This window comes from Pyxicephalus adspersus, chromosome 6 (genome assembly GCF_032062135.1).
Source record: "Pyxicephalus adspersus chromosome 6, UCB_Pads_2.0, whole genome shotgun sequence".
Taxonomy (NCBI): domain Eukaryota; kingdom Metazoa; phylum Chordata; class Amphibia; order Anura; family Pyxicephalidae; genus Pyxicephalus; species Pyxicephalus adspersus.
Window position 1 is genome coordinate 5309869 of NC_092863.1, and position 16771 is coordinate 5326639.

Below are 16771 nucleotides of genomic sequence, written 5' to 3' on the forward strand. Positions count from 1 at the left end.
GGGCCATATGCACTAAGCACTGAAGGCAAAGGGATCAAATTGTGCCCCTCGCCCCATCACCGACCCGTTTTGTAACACAAGACAGCTGCCTCATTGCCTAGACTGGATCACAATATCTGTATACAATAAGGAACCAAGGTAGGTACCTGTAAATGAGCACTGCCCATCCTTCACCTGTGTGTGGTCACTTTGCTAGAATTCGTCATTCCATAGCCAAGACTGCTCATCAACACACCAACTACCATAGAACCCACATCCTAAATGGGGGCCCTTGGACCCTTTACTAGTTCATTTTTACATCCATTGTTCCATTTCTAGGTACGTGTAGGATATCAGCCAGAGACACCACAAACCTTTACTGCATACAAATGCATCACCGCCCCAGCACTGCAATATTACTATGGCGTTACTGCTGTTTTATATCTTATGTAAAGGTTTTGTCGGTGTTAATGCTTCAATAGTTTGGACAGCCGGTCCATTCACGTCTTGCAGATACAAGTGGCCAGGAATCACAAATCCCATGCTAGCCAACCAGGACAAGTCCCAAATCTGAAACCCAATAAAACCTACACAAGCTAGTCAGGACAGGCAGCAAATATCACAGAGGAGGATTTATTCTTCCCAAAGTAGCCAGGCAAACTGCACATATCCCAAACTAGTAAGGGGCAGCTCAAGAAACCAGGACAGGCTGCCCACACCCCACGGTAGCCAGGACAGGCTGCCGACAACCCACAGTAACCAGGATAGGCTGCCCACACCCCACGGTAGCAAGGACTGGCTTCCCACACCCCACAGTAACCAGGATAGGCTGCCGACAACCCACGTAACCAGGATAGGCTGCCCACACCCCACGGTAGCAAGGACTGGCTTCCCACACCCCACAGTAACCAGGATAGGCTGCCGACAACCCACAGTAGCCAGGACTGGCTTCCCACACCCCACGGTAAGCAGGACAGGCTGCCCACACCCCACGGTAGCCAGGACAGGCTGCCCACACCCCACAGTAGCCAGGACAGGCTGCCCACAGTAGCCAGGACAGGCTGCCCACACCCCACAGTCACAGTAGCCAGGACAGGCTGCCCACACCCCACAGTAGCCAGGACAGGCTGCCCACAGTAGCCAGGACAGGCTGCCCACACCCCACAGTAGCCAGAATGGACAGCACATATATCACTATTACAACTTCTTAGAAAGATAGTTTGAAACAGTTTTACCTTTTATTATAGCAGCTCATGGCAATTTCTCTCCAAATCTCCATCTTAGGGCTGTTGTAATCGGATGCTTTTGGTAAAGAAAACATGGAGGACCGCCATGAAGTTGGTTGGCACACACATATTCTTATATATCTTGGTACACTGGTGGGAGTAATAAGTGGGAGGTAAGTTACAGTAGTTTCAAGGGAACTGTCATTTCTCTGAACTCATAAAAGTGCCTCTTACCTGAGTGTTAGACTGATTTCTTCTGCTTTGGACTGTATGGCCTCTGGTTTAGTTTAGTAGAATTTGGATATATGAGTGTAGGGTGATGCCACGTTCATGTTCTGGTGTCACCTATCGGGGCAGAAGCCCACATGGACAACATGGAAAATGAAACCTGCAAAGTCAACGGCCTGACAGCTCATACAGGTGAGTTACCAATCTCTTGGCAACATTCAGTTGTATGAACTTGGCCAAAGTCACATGATTGTATACCCTACTTGCACATCAAGAGGGTATAAAGTTCTAACACGCCGTGATAAAATTTAATTGACTTCATCAGCCACATGCTGGTTCCAGGGCTGCGAAATGATTTTATCATCTTCCCCACACGTTGAGTACAGTGAAGTTTATAGGATGAGCAAAAAGCGCACAGAGAAATGAGACATCAAAACTTTTTCTTTGTTTTATGTGAACTTGGTAAATGTTTACTGCTATCCAGTGTCCCGTGCCGGTGACTATCAGGCAGGAAGTGAGGAAAAATCTGCAACAGGGACACAGACGGTAAAAAAAAGCAGACATGTGATCTTATCTTCCTCTGTCTGATGTCTTTTGGAGTATGACGTGTCGCCAGGACAGGAAGTGAAATGAAATCTAAAGCTCCAGGTGCCAAACCTGTGCAATAACCTACTGGGGTGTGCAGGAGTTTAGAAAATACCCCATATTATACCATATTACCCTATAGCACCCCATACCGCATTCTGTGCAAATACCTGTTGGGGTGTGCAGGAGTTTAAAATACCTCATATTGCCCCATAGCATCATATACTGCATCCTGTGGAAATACATGCTGGGGTTCTATCATATGAATTGCTGTTTCATGGGACTCCCCAGGAGTTTAGGATACCCCATAATACCCCATAGCAGCATATACCTCATCCTGTGCAAATACCTGCTGCGGCGTTGGGGTGTGCACGAGTTAAAAATACCCCATATTACCCCATCATGTGCACATACCTGCTGGGGTGTTGGGGTGTGCACGAGTTAAAAATACCCCGGGTGTTGGGGTGTGCACGAGTTAAAAATACCCCATATTACCCCATACCCCATCATGTGCACATACCTGCTGGGGTGTTGGGGTGTGCACGAGTTTAGAATACCCCATATTACCCCATACCCCATCCTGTGCACATACCTGCTGGGGTGTGCATGAGTTTAGGATACTCCATAATACCCCATCCTGTGCACATACCTGCTGGGGCGTTAGGGTGTACTCGAGTTTAGAATACCCCATATTACCCCATACCCCATCCTGTGCACATACCTACCCCATACCCCATCCTGTGCACATACCTGCTGGGGTGTTGGGGTGTGCACGAGTTTAGGATACCCCATATTACCCCATACCTCATCCTGTGCTTGGATCCCTTTAGGGCTGTAGCAAGCTTGATTATAAGCATTCATTTTGTTGGGCATTGTAGAAGCCATATACAGCTGTATGGGGTGGCCAGCCTGGTGTTTGTTGATGAAAGAAATTCTGCTCACATATACCATAGTGTGTCCGGACACATCGGCTGTGCCCATGTGCCAGACTGGGTACATTGGGTAGGATTAGCCCTTTATCAGATGCAAGCAAATTTGTATATTCCGAACAAGGAAACAGGTTAATTCCTAAAACTTAAAAATTGCCTGCAATCATTTTCAGGTGATGATTTGACATTTTTTTTTTAAAGGAAGATTGCATCTGGTTGCTATAGGCAACAGCCACCTTCTCTTCTAGAAGTTTAATAAGGGAGCTTGGCAGTATCTTGGCATTCTTAGATAACGAGCAATAATTAATGGCTCTCGGGAAAGAGAGGTACTTGATTCAGCCTTGTCTGACTTTGGATTTCTGTAAAAAGCACCGAGTACAAAACACGCTAATTAGGACACAAGGGGGTAATGTGTGAAGATTGCACCGCCCCCTATCGCCAAGCTGCCGCTACTGTCTGCCGAACTTCTCCTGGGGAAGAGAAGAGCTAGCAATGAATTGGCTAAAAGTATTATTTAATATTCAAACCAATAAAAAGAAAAAGAAAAACAACATAAAAGATAACTATATGTGGAGCAAGCCAAGTAACTTTGTTATAAAGCATTCTAATCAGATGCTGCTTATTAATATAATATTTTATATTTAAAGCGAACCTAAGCTCAGAAATTTCACTTTACATAAAAGGGTAGACAACCAGTAAAAATTCTGTTTGTTGGTTTTTTATATTTCAACACCTTTTTAATAAAAAACGGGTGCAGCACTGCCCTCTAAATGGTAGCGCAAAGCCTCTGGGGATACCTACGTCACGCATCCCGGAAGGCTCTTGGGTGCTTGGGCATGCGCAGAGGGAGCCTTTTCGTGAAAAGCGAAAAAAAATTACCGATCTCACGCTTTTTTTCCAACCTACGTCACCCGATCTCACGTAGACGTAAGAAGAAGTACCCCGAAAATAATAAGATAGCGGCGCCCCGGCTCGGGGACGGATGCCGGGACGACACGAGACCCGATGGAAGACACCTCCGGACTGATGGACTGCGCTGCGGGATTGAAGTGGATTTTTTGTTTGTTTTTCAGTTTACTTCCTCTTTAAAGGTGGATACAGAACTCATTATAAAAATTTGGGACCTGCACCTAAATCCATCAAGCTGGCTTTTAGCATCTTGCTGTGATCAGTGTGAGTATTGAATGTGTAATGTGTTTTATTTTGCAGCAGGGTAAGTAGAAAATAAATGAAAATTGCCAATAATTTGAAGCTAAAATGATTGCAAACATTGCAAACCTCCTAACAGATGATTGCATTAGTGAGGGGAGAGCTCAGCTCTTAGGTATAACATTGGGAAATCAAAAAAGTGTCTATTTTGGTACATCTGTTCCCATTCTGCAGTCACAGGAATTTCCAAAAGCCTGTCTAGACATATCTATTAGGACTTCTCTGCTAGACAACCCCCCCCCCCATCAGTTAACTCCTTCTCCACCACACAGCCCAGGAAGAATCTTCAAATCTCCCAGAGAAGACAAAGGATGAAATGCAGAATTTGTGACTTCCTCCAAAATGCAACTTTTTGTTTTTGGTTCAGACAATAAAATGTATCTTTGTGGTAAGACAATGTAGGGTGGTGCCGGGGTGGGTAGAAGGGTACTTCAGCTAATTATTTCCTCCAAATTATTATCTAGAGCCCATCCAGTCACCCTAAAAAATCATCAGACACCAATCTCCTAGATTGTAAGCTCTTCGGGTCAGGGTCTTCTCCTCCTCTGTCACTGTCTGTTATTTGCAATCCCTATTTAATGTACAGCGCTGCATAATATGTTGGCGCTATATAAATCCTGTCTATTATTATATTATTAATAATCTCTCTCCTTCTTTCTCCATCCTATACATCTGTGTCTAATCCTGAACAAATCTTCTTCTACTTCCTCCTTTCTATCTCTCGGCAGTCTCCATATAAAGTCACATTCTTCCCAAACTACAAGCTATGGAAATCTCTGCAACATCCCCAGCAGGTAACTGAGGCTATAAAAACCACAGTTCATCCTACTGCAGTATTAATCCTTCCCCAAAAAAAAAAAACTCTGCAATAGAGGAAAGCAGACACAGTGCAGCACTCCAAACAGGAGCCCGGATTCTGCTTATGGAGAAAAAGAAGATTGCGTTTTATCAGGAGATGAGCGACCCGCTTTGTGCCAGTTTGCTGGATGGGCACAGTTAGTGCCAAGGATGTCCATTGATAGTTTCTAGTGACCTTTGGCTGGCTCCTTGTGCCACCCTTTAAAATTTTATAGTAGAATGGTGCCAATGGAGGACGCAGCGTGGAGAGGTCAGTAACAGGAGCTCACAATCAGTCCCTTGTTCGCTGCCCCAGCTGCTGGATAATGACCCCTTCACCATCCACCACCCCCAAACATGACAGGGCAGCTTTAGTGCAAACATGTCCCGGCCCAGACAGTGCTTCTCAAACTTTTTAAACATGGAGAAACCCTGTAAAGAACTTTCAGGTCTTTAAAAAAAAACCTTTTATATTTACTATATCCACCGCTCACAGTATATTAGTGTGGGGGTCAGTGGGAAGAATTCCTCTTACATTGCTGGCCAGTGGGAAGAATGTCACCCTTACAGATCATTGGTGTCACCTAAACTGACCCAAGAGGTGCAAATTGCTCAAGGAACCCCCAGCAACCTCTGGAGGAACCATCACTGGACCCGGATTTACCTGCATGTGTCCCTTATAATTCCTTGTAATCAATTTGTTGCAAATTCTAAGCGGTGTTAGAACTAAGAACATCAGAAAATCAACTGCAACTTCTGCTTTAGGATGTAAAGCCAAAAATGTTCTTTTTATTTAATAAGATTTGGAAAGGGTTAAAATCCCTTGTCAGATTTTCTTACCATCTGTGTCTCATTGGGAAGGTTTTCTCAAACTTCCTGTCCTGTAGACACAACAGGAAGTAGGAGTAAGCGCCTGTGTTGCTGGGGTTTTTCAATATGGGTAGGTAAGCCCTGACATCGACCAAAGATAAATTCTATTTATGTTCACTTTACAAATACATGCTAATAAAGTTTATTTTTGATATTTTTTATTCTTGGTTCTTATTTGTATGCAAATGGTCAGGTCAATACTGCCCACTGTTGGCTATGTCTGCCACTGCAAGCTTTATAGCCTTGCAGGCAGGGTTCTTTTAAAAGCTAGGGTACCTAACTTGCTTGGGGTTCCTAAGCAATAATGGGTAGGGGCAGATTGGTCTCGGTTCCAGCACCAAGTCCCCAGAGTAAAGGTGCGTACACACTTCCAATTTTTATCGTTCCAATCGAACGATCGATTGGGCAAAAAATCGTTCGTAAAAAAGTAACCAACGACGCCGACGAACGAGGAAAGTCGTTGGAAACGAACGACCGGACCGGCGAATCGGATTGGACGGCGATCGTTGAACATCGTCCGTGTGTAGGGTCGTTCGTTGATCGTTCATGCTCTGAGCATGCGTAATGAACGAACGTTCGTTCACTTTCCTGTCGTGCACATAGTTCCTCTATCGCTCAAACGATCGTATCTATTGTGTGTACAATATCTACGAACGATCGTGTCGTTACTCTATGTGCAGGATCGGTGCTATACGATCGTTCGTATATATCGTGCAGGACCGTTCGTCGTTCGTTTTCCAACGATAATAATTGGAAGTGTGTACGTAGCTTAAAAGGCAGAGAAGCAATGTGTCAATGTGTTAGGCTGCACTACCCCAACTGACCACCAATGCCAGGGAGCGCTATGCTAATATAGCCCATTGGCACATTTTTACTGCCGATTGGCTCATCTCATAACACATAATCAGTCACATAGAGAAGGGGTATCAAAGAAATGACCCCCTCTAGGTTTACTATATAATATAAGGTGGCATTGGCCAAGTAATTAGCAATCCTCCTATAACTGTTGGGTCCCAGGTTTGCATCCAAACAAGGACACTACCTGCATGGAGTTTGTAAGCAGCCACACTTTAAAGGGTGCTACTCTTTACAAATGATCAGAATGGTTGAGCGAGTCAATCACTGGCAGCTCCTTAATGTCAGTTGTCTTCAATCAGAAATCCTAATTCTGCACTGTGATTTTTATATTTGTATGCGGAGCACCCCCTTAATTTTAAAGGCAACCCCACCACTAAAACAATTTCCAGTACATAGGGTTTCTTGAACAACCAGACAGCAGCCATTGTCTGGAATGGAATGTTTATGGTGTGTGCAGGACAGCTGTTTATGTGACCTCTAGAGAATTCCTTATATATATGCTGACAAGGCAGTATAGCGCCCCCCATAAATATTACAAAGGTATGACACTGATATACAGCAGCATATCTTACCTCTGGCAAGCCCAGATCTATGGCATCAGTGATAGAAATGCCCAGACTGACAATTAATAACCTGAGCCTGGAGGATGAGGCTGCAGCATAATTAAATGGCTTCTGCCTCTTTAAATGTTCCCTTAGGACACGAGGGGGGGCGTTTCCAGACAGTGACGACACGACCCGTCTGGAAAGTGACCGGCAGCTCGCCTTGCCAATGGAAAGTAAAGCCGGTAGATGGGGCGGGGCGAGGCAGCGGAACTGGCCAATTAGGAGCTGATAGGTGTGGCCGCTGGACACATGCAGGGATAAATACACGTGGTTGGGATGAAGCTGGCTCATTATGCAGAAGTGTGACCCTGGGGTGACCATGTTGTATGTCACTAAATGTTACTCTGCATTAACCCTTCCATGGCTGCATTATTGGTCCCTTTATGAGCATGAACAGTTCATTTTTTATCAGTTGCAACCAATAGAATCGTTCTGTACACCTGATTGCATTATATGGCGCAAGACTGTATTGCTATATTTGTGGTACGACACGTTGCATCGGTTCTGTAAGGCCTAGCAGACATGCCAGGAGTGTGTGCAATAAATTGTGATGCGCGACAACACTTTCCAGGACCAACAGCAGTGTTGTCACGCATCACAGGGAACACAAGGCATTATGGGTGGCACGTCTTGGCAAAGGAAACTGCAGCGATTGACCAAATTTATTGCAAATTTACTAAAATGCATGTAAATAGGGGGCCGACTATGGTGGTGGCTCAACGCATATACAGATACCACACGCAGTGTCTTTGCCCTTTCTCGCAATCCTGTTTGCATGTGACTGTGGTCACCAGGACAAATAAAAGGGGACACAGCTATTATAAAATCACACAGGGGTTCTCACCCCAAACCAAATGATTATGAAGCAAGCACAGTGAATGCCCGGCTGCTTCTCGCCCTGTGCCATGGCTGCATTTCCAGCAGTCTGCGGTGAGGGTAATGCTGATTAAGTAGACAGCTGGCGCTGGAATGAGATAGGCAGACTGTGGGGGGGGGGGGGGGATTGTCACATTCTGATGCTGCAGAGGTCACCTGCCATCCCCTCATGTCACAAATGGGGGGGCAATCTCCTAAAAGCTTCTTCCAGGATGGCCAAAGGTGGCTCAATAAATGCATGCAGATTGTAAGCTCTGCTGGCGAGGATCTCTGCTGCATTCTGCTTCAGTTGTATGATTTTATTCCTTGGTTATATGGTGGCGCAAATGTTGTCTTTAAAAAAATGGCCCATTTATTACAATCACTGTGCGGCGCAGGCATCAGTGGTGTTATTGTGTTTCCTATCATCTGCTTTTATTTCAATAAAAGATGGTGATCCTGCCATTAAGGGAATTATTCAGACATTTCCAGTTATAAAGTGACCACACAATGACCATCTCCCAATTCCACACATGCGTTGTCACACGGGTGGCGGTTTTCAATACACATTACAGTGACGTACTGAGATGGTGACAAGGTGCGTTATAGCTTGAGGTGCATGCGTCATAATGCGACACCCCCCCCCCCCCCCCACTTTACAGACCATGAATGATTGCAAAGAAAATGAATGGTGTAACTGGCAAGCGTTCCATGTTTGTGGTGTGGCACTGGACGCATTATCGCAGTATATGGTGCATTGTGTAGAACATTTCCCATGAACATGCATTGCAGCACTGCAATCAGAACTTTCTGAACCCCCCATGACCACCTCTAAAAGTTCAAACATTGCAAAAATCAGGTTCTTTTAATCGCAACCTGCAAACCTACACCTGAGGGCAACTGTGCTGCAGTGCATGGCAACGCAACACATCTTCTTCTGTCTTTTGAAACCACTACTTCCCACCACTATATATCCCCCTCCTATTGTGTGAATATTCCCCCAACTACTAGATTGTAAGCTCTTCGGGGCAGGGTGTCTCCTCCTGTATCACTGACTGTATTAGTCTGTCATTGCAACCCCCTATTAAATGTACAGCGCTGCGTAATATGTTGGCGCTATATAAATCCTGTTTAATATAATTATTAATAATATTAACACCTTGTGATAAAATGCTGGAGGAGTAAAGAGGGACAGTCACTGCAAATAATAACAGCTGGGTACTACTCACAGACACGGGTCCAGTGTTGTCACCATCAGGAACCCCATCCTAAGTGTCTGCAATGAGGCCGCAGGAGCTGAAACAAAGCATAAAAAAGATAAAATGATATAATAACCCGTAATTGTTCATGATTCATTGTGTGCTCATTCTGAGCTTTGCATGTCGCGGGTCGGTTGCATTTAGTGCCGCAGGACAGATATTGGCTTTGCAATGCGTATGGAAAGCTTTAATATGGAAGTGAGGTGCATTGCGAGCGTTCTTAAAACATCCAAAAGTATAAAAATAAAAAAAAGTATAAATAAAATCTGAATAAAAATAAAACAAATCTGGTTTCGCTTCCTGTGTACATTGCATTTGAGCCACGTTCGCAAGTAGATGGCGGACGATTTTGCAATGCATAGAATAAGCCCCTCCCATTTCCAGCACCTATTTCTGCAGGAAGACACATTAATCATCAATGAAAGAAAACCGCTATGGTCATGTGACCGGAGCCATGGCAACAGTCACGTAGCGCTGAACCAAACGCCCTGAGAATCCCGTTTTACCCGATACAGTGCCCTTTTTTTCAGATTTTTAAGGCATTCGCATTTCAAAATTTTGCTTATTGGTTATAAAATGTACGTGTGTTTGTGACTGTGATTTGCGGTAATTGTGTAGCTGTTGCCTTGGCAACGGTCACTTAGTGCTGAACCATAAACCCTAACTTCAATTTTACCCATTTTTATCACAATATTATAGCCAATTTCGAAGGCATGAAGTAGTATGCGTCAATTTATAAAAATTCCATACTTAGTTATAAAATGTACGTGCGTTGGTGTCGCTAAACTTACAGTAATTGTCTAACTATTGCTATGGCAACAGTCACTGTACCAAATGGCCCAACTATCCCATTACACTCAACATGGTTCCTTTTTTTCCATTTTGCATATAGTAGCCTAATAAAATGTACAGCGTCTGACGCTAAGATTTGTGGTAATTGCGGAAACAAAGTTGTGGCATTAGCCATGGCACCATATAAGCAAGCAAGCTCAAGCTTTATGTTCTTATTGGGCTATGCCCACCAGGCAGCATAAAATGCGCATTATTTACCACACCTGCATGTGCCCAGCTCTCTCGCATGAGCAAGCAAGCCACACATGGTATTGTTGCTGTTAAAAGATGGCACTCGCCAAAAACGGCAGACGTTGGTTAGGTCAGACACAGGCCGCCATTTTCTACTGGCAATGTTTATTTTCCAAATGACTTTGTGAGGTAAAGAAAACATTATTTATTAATATAAAGTTCACATACCACCATTTTTGTGATGTTTTCGGCTTCCCCTGACCCCTGAACAGCTGACCCCGCAAAGCGACCATTTTGTCTCTAGGCCTTGTGCAGCCTGACTTGACTAACGGTGAGGTAAAGTCTGCCAGCTGCCTAATATGACATGTGTAGCAATAATCGCTGTTGTGGTCAGACATTAACTTGACAGACCAGTTTCCCTGACTACTTTTCTGCAGATTGTCCAGCTTTCAAGGTTTCCTGAGGTGAATTTTTACCTTTTCCAGGCACATTAATCTCTGGTCTGAGGTGTTCATGACAACCACTAACTCCAAAAGCAATAAACACATTTCTATGCCTATATTAATGATTTTCTGGGGAAAAATATTTGTAATTGTCATTCATCTACATAGGAATGTGTAAAAATAACATCTAGCAGAATAAATAAAAGCACAGCGCTTGTGAAACTAATAGCACAGCCATTATAAGTCAGAGGTCGGCGGCCATTTTGTTGTAGCTCAGCCCATAGCTTTAATGTCATTTAATTAAGCTGCATTGTTAACATTTTCAAGAAAACCTGTCCCCAGGCCTAAATAACTTTTCAAAAGATTTATATGTGTATTTGCATATAATTTAGCAGGGTATTTATCTGTGAAAAGCCCTATGTAGGTTTACAAAACTACTGATATTGCTACTGGACGCCATTTTGATTGTGATATCAGCATCCCCAAAACAAGGAACTAGAGAGGCGCTACACCAGCACAGATAGAAATTGGATTCTCAGAGGGCTGTGCTATTGAAGTAGTCAGTTTTGCACATTGCAAGGTTAAATAAAAAGGCATTTATTACACACACAATTTGTGAAGGTAGTGACAGGGTCACTTGTTGGTTGCAGGTTGAACTAGCCTGAGTTACCATACTGCATTGCCATATATTGTAAATTGACCCACATTGCCCTGTAAAGAAGTTATATTTTTTTACATGACAGTAAGAATGTATAAACCTTATGCTAACACCGACATACAATAACCATTTTTTTAGGTGTCCCCTATACATTCACTTCCTGTCCAGAAGAAGCAACAGGAAGTGAAGACATATCTGCAACGTCAGACGAATCCATTCAGCTAGTTGTGACCAGAACTGAATGCTTAGGATTAGACACCAAGCTGCACATATGCATCTCTATGTTCATTACATAAAAGATTGTGATCAGGCAGGTTAGTTTGCATTATTGCCTTTTCAATAAAGAGCGCACCTGCTCACAATTTAATTTTCAGGTTTAGATTTGCTTTCCATACATATAAATAGCTCATTGTGACCCAGCACTGACCTGCCACAATCAAGTCATTGAGAGCCGGCCTTTGGTCTCGGCCCCGAGGTAAGTATTGCGATCTCCCGCAGTCCCGTGCGACAGAGCAGTTTTTGGAGAGCAGTCATTTAGTTACCAACAGCAAATGTTTGCGCATAAAAACCCTCTAGGATTCCCGCCTACACTGTTGTCTTAACTTTTAATACCAAGCTGACGAACCAAACCACTAAACAAAAAGTACAACTTGTACCTTTCCTTCTCATTTCAGGAAAGAAAACAAAAAATGTCTTTTCAACAGTTCCCGGACCAGAACAAAATGGAGTCTTGGTTCGAGGCATCATGCTGCTTTGTGAAGTGTACAGCGATGTATTCAGGCAGCAGGCTTCACACCTGACGCTGAATGTGTATTGTGCTGCTTGTAAACCGCCACCGAAACCCAGGTAAAAAGTGAGAAATGCTTATTTCAGCTTGGAAAATGAAAGCCTATTGTATCACGGCCCCTTCCAGAATATCAAACACTTAAATCATATGTATATACAGCTATACCAGGCAGTTTTGTGATTCACACCCCATACATAACCCTTGCTGCATAGATTTCCCAAATATCTGTAGCAAAATGGACCCTGGGAGTCGGCTTTTTGGGGATTGCACTGGTTAAAAATACCAACTAGTTTGTAAAGGGATGGATCCACTGTCATGTTTATGATGCTGGGAAGACTCAGGGTGACCATTGCCTTATAGACAAAGTGAACGTTTCCTTGGCAGAGCAATAGATAATTCTAAGATAAATATTGTGTTCAATTTTATATACAAAGGTATAATCCCAATTGCTTTGCAACTCCAATTCCATGAAAACCAATTTGGCTACACATAACCTTTAAAGACACCAACACAGCCATGTTTTACCTGGTTCTGTAATATCCAGCTTGCTTGGTATTCTGTTCTTCTGAATCCCTGACCTAGGATGAGTATACAGCTCAGGTGTTCTGTAATTGTGATATCTATATGATTGTTTCAGGTGTGTGACTGCACCTACTGACTCCAACACATCAGATTAATATCCAAGGAATCTGTATTAGTGACATTGAGGTCAGATATGGCAGCTCACTCCTCAAATTTCAATGTCCCTTTCATCTATATACAAACACTTGCACTCGTGTTCATCTAGAACAGGGGTGTCAAACTCTGGCCCAAGGGCCAAATCTGGCCCCCAACGTCCTTTTTTTTTTTTTTTGTTCCCCCCCAAAGGAATTCTAAATATGAACTGTAGCTGGCCCGCCGCTGCATTGAAATAGCGCCGCTACTACAATTCCCGGCATCACTCGTGTCTATAGAGCAGCGGGCTCTCTGCCTATGCGTGGCCCTGCATTGGACTGTTTTATAGATGCAAGTAATGCCAAGAATTTTAGTAGCAGCGCTATTTCAATGAAGAGGGTATCCCAGCAGTGGGCCACTCATAAGATTTAGCTCCGCATTGGCCGCGTCTGGCATTTCCAGAACTCCCCTCGGCTTTTCCTTGCTACTCCAAGCCATGGACTTGAACGGTTGGATTTTCATAGAAGAATATTGTTATTATTATTGTTAGCCTGTGCAGAAAGGTTACCAATGAAATTTAACACACAGGGCTACATATAGAGAAAGAGGCATAAGATTTTTTTCTTAATAAAATTTAATAATTAAATAAAATAAATAATTAAATAAAAAATTAGTTTAATTTTATTTAATAACTTTCTCTATTATAAGCTTGTTCCAGATTGAATTTGAAGCAAAACCTTTTTTGTTTCCACATGAAAAGGGTTTATATCTAATGAGAAGGAAAAATTTACTCAATTTTTTTCAATAAATTTCAAGGTTAGCCCACGACTTTGTCTAAGTTTTCAATTTTGGCCTGTGTATTTGAGTTTGACACCCCTGATCTAGAACAAAGAGCTGGGCCCCTAAAAAGCAAAGGTGATGATGAGTCTGAAACAAGTCATCTCGAAGGTGGGGGAGATGCAGTAGACAATAGCATAGGGTTTAACAAATCATCCTGTACTCTACCCTTACATTATTCCAGCTCCAAGGGTACACAGCAGTACCCACAATACTTAAAGGCTTGTTCAGACTAAGGCTACGTACACACGTGCAGTAATTGTCGTTAGAAAACGAACCATTAACGACCGATCAATTATTATTTTGAACAATCGTATTGTGCACAATTCTGTACATGCTGAACGATACGATCCTTCAAATATAATCCACCAAATATGTACACACATAGATACGATCCTTTGAACAATGCAGAAAGTGACATGTACAGGAGAAAGTAAATCACAGAACAATCCACGATCACTGAACGACTGTACACACAATAGATACGAACGATCGTTGCCCAGTCAGATCCCCCGGGACGGTCGTTAGTTTTAAGCGGCATCCCTTGTTCATCGTCGTCGTTGAGCAGCACGTTTTTTGTTAGCGATTATCAGACGATTGGTCGTTAATCGTTCTTTTCCAACGTTAATTATTGCACGTGTACGTAGCCTAAGGCTACATACACACATCCAATGGTTCTTGTCCAATAATCAGCTCAGGGCTGATATTAGACGGGAATCTGGCTTGTGTACAGCGTCCGTTGTCCATCGCCTGAACGACCGTCCTGGCGGATCCACAGACGATGAACGACGAACAATCGTAATAGAACTGAAGGGGGAGAGAGCGCAGCTGGGTGCCACTACGTCGTTCTCCCCCTCCCCTCTGCATAGAACAGAACAGTCTGTATGTACAGCACTCATTCATGCATTATGCAGCCCTTAGTCGCTGGAAAGGATTGTGAAAAAACCTTTCCAACGACAATTATTGCACGTGTGTACCCAGCCTAAGGCTAGTTTACCACCTTTAGGTGCCTTTCATAGACTAGGTACCCAGGAGTGGTAACAAGCTGTCAACACAAGGCTTTCAGGTTGCAAAAGCTTGGAAGAGTGCTTCCGTTTTCCTTACTTTGGTTGACTTGAAACCACTTTGGAGGACACAGAAGCATTTAGGTGTTCACCATAGACCATAGACTTGGCGCTGCTTGCAGAGGTAGCTAACCACCCCTGGGCACAAATATCATCCAGAAAACAGTCAAGCTATGCCGCTGCCTCCTCCTGCCATTTAAATTCTTTAGACCAGACCCATTTGGCCCAATGTTACTATTTTTACTAAGTAGTTTTGAGCTGTAAATCCACTTGCAAAACTCGCTAGTCTGATTTGCACCAAGGCATGCAAAAATTCTGAGGATTTCACATATTAAGCTAAATGACCACTTTCGTCACCATGTGTACTGAAGTCCTATCTCCAAAGGGCTTCAGTACTAAAAAAATCTCCATAAAGCATAAAAATATCAAAGTGAGAATATGTCCAGTAGTCAGATGAATGGCACAGACAGACATGGCACAATACTTCTCCCTTTGTCCATAAACAAATGTTATTGTCACAGACATATCAAATCATATTTTATGTATTTATCATACTACTGGGGTCGCTGGAAACGAGCAGTTACATCCCAAATAACGCAGTGGAGAAATTTAAATAAAAAAAAAATCCTATTTGCGTGGAGAAAAAAAGGTGACCGTGAATATATCTTTGTAAGGACAAGCGGAAAAGTACAGGCTTGGTAGTCGCTGCACTCAATTTGTGTTTCTAAGAGATTTCTGCTCCTTAGCAACTACAAAAAAAGTCTTTGTAAAATAAAAGTCTGGCAAGTGTAGGTGAGACTTTACTTTGTAGTGAAGACGTTCTTAAAAGAAAAAAAGGAAAAAAACACCTACTTTAATGTGGAATAACAAAAAACCTAGCTGTTTATTGCATGCAATGTCTATTCTGCAATGGAACAAACTCCCCTACCTGCCTGCAATCTGCAGAATGTACACCAAGCTGTACATACATTGATATACATTGAACCAGAATAACCCGGATGTATGATTTATTTCACTGGATCAAGATAGTCTATAGATCCTAAACTCAGAAAAGTAATGAGCAAGGAGGTCAGCATCGTGAAGGAGCAAGGCGACAAAGCTTGGTTTGGGAAAGCTTAATGCACAACCAGCAACATCAATCATTACTGGCCATGGGATTTTCATTGTAAAGAATATACAGTATTAGTATACACAGACAGCAGTCATGGTGTTCATTCAGCTTTATTCTCTTGCAGAATTATCAACCCATCAGATGTCTGAAATAATCAAAGTTCAGAAAAGCATTGATGTCTTTGCTCCCTGTCCTGTGAATGGTTTCCAAATCAGGAAGCAAACGGGGACAAAAATCTGATTCTGTTGCTGTTGGAAAAGTAATTTTGTCAGGTGAGATCATTGATCCTACAATAGAAAAGCAGGGGAAATCTCTAAAACAGACCCACATAGAACATTAAAACCCATAAGGGGGTAAGCATTCCATACCCAACCATTTCTAAAATTTATCTGGATACTAAAGGAATATTCACAAAAATACATTCGGTTTTAATTTTGGTACGTGTCACCAGGACAATAGAAGATTCTAGAGTCTTAGACCATGTACACAAGTTCACGGTCAGATAATGAGCACTGTACACAGTACTATTCAATAGAGAGGGGAAGACAAATGAACAGCACAGTGCTGTCCTCCATAGGAGTGAACAGTGGTCGTTCACAGTTCAAACCTGCAGGACAGATTGATTAAACACATCAGATGACCACTGCCAATTGAACACAATGATTCATCTCATGATTTGACTTTTGTACACAGCCTTACAATTGTTTCTGGGACTGGAAGGAATGTTAAAGTGGCCAACATAAAGGTGGAAACC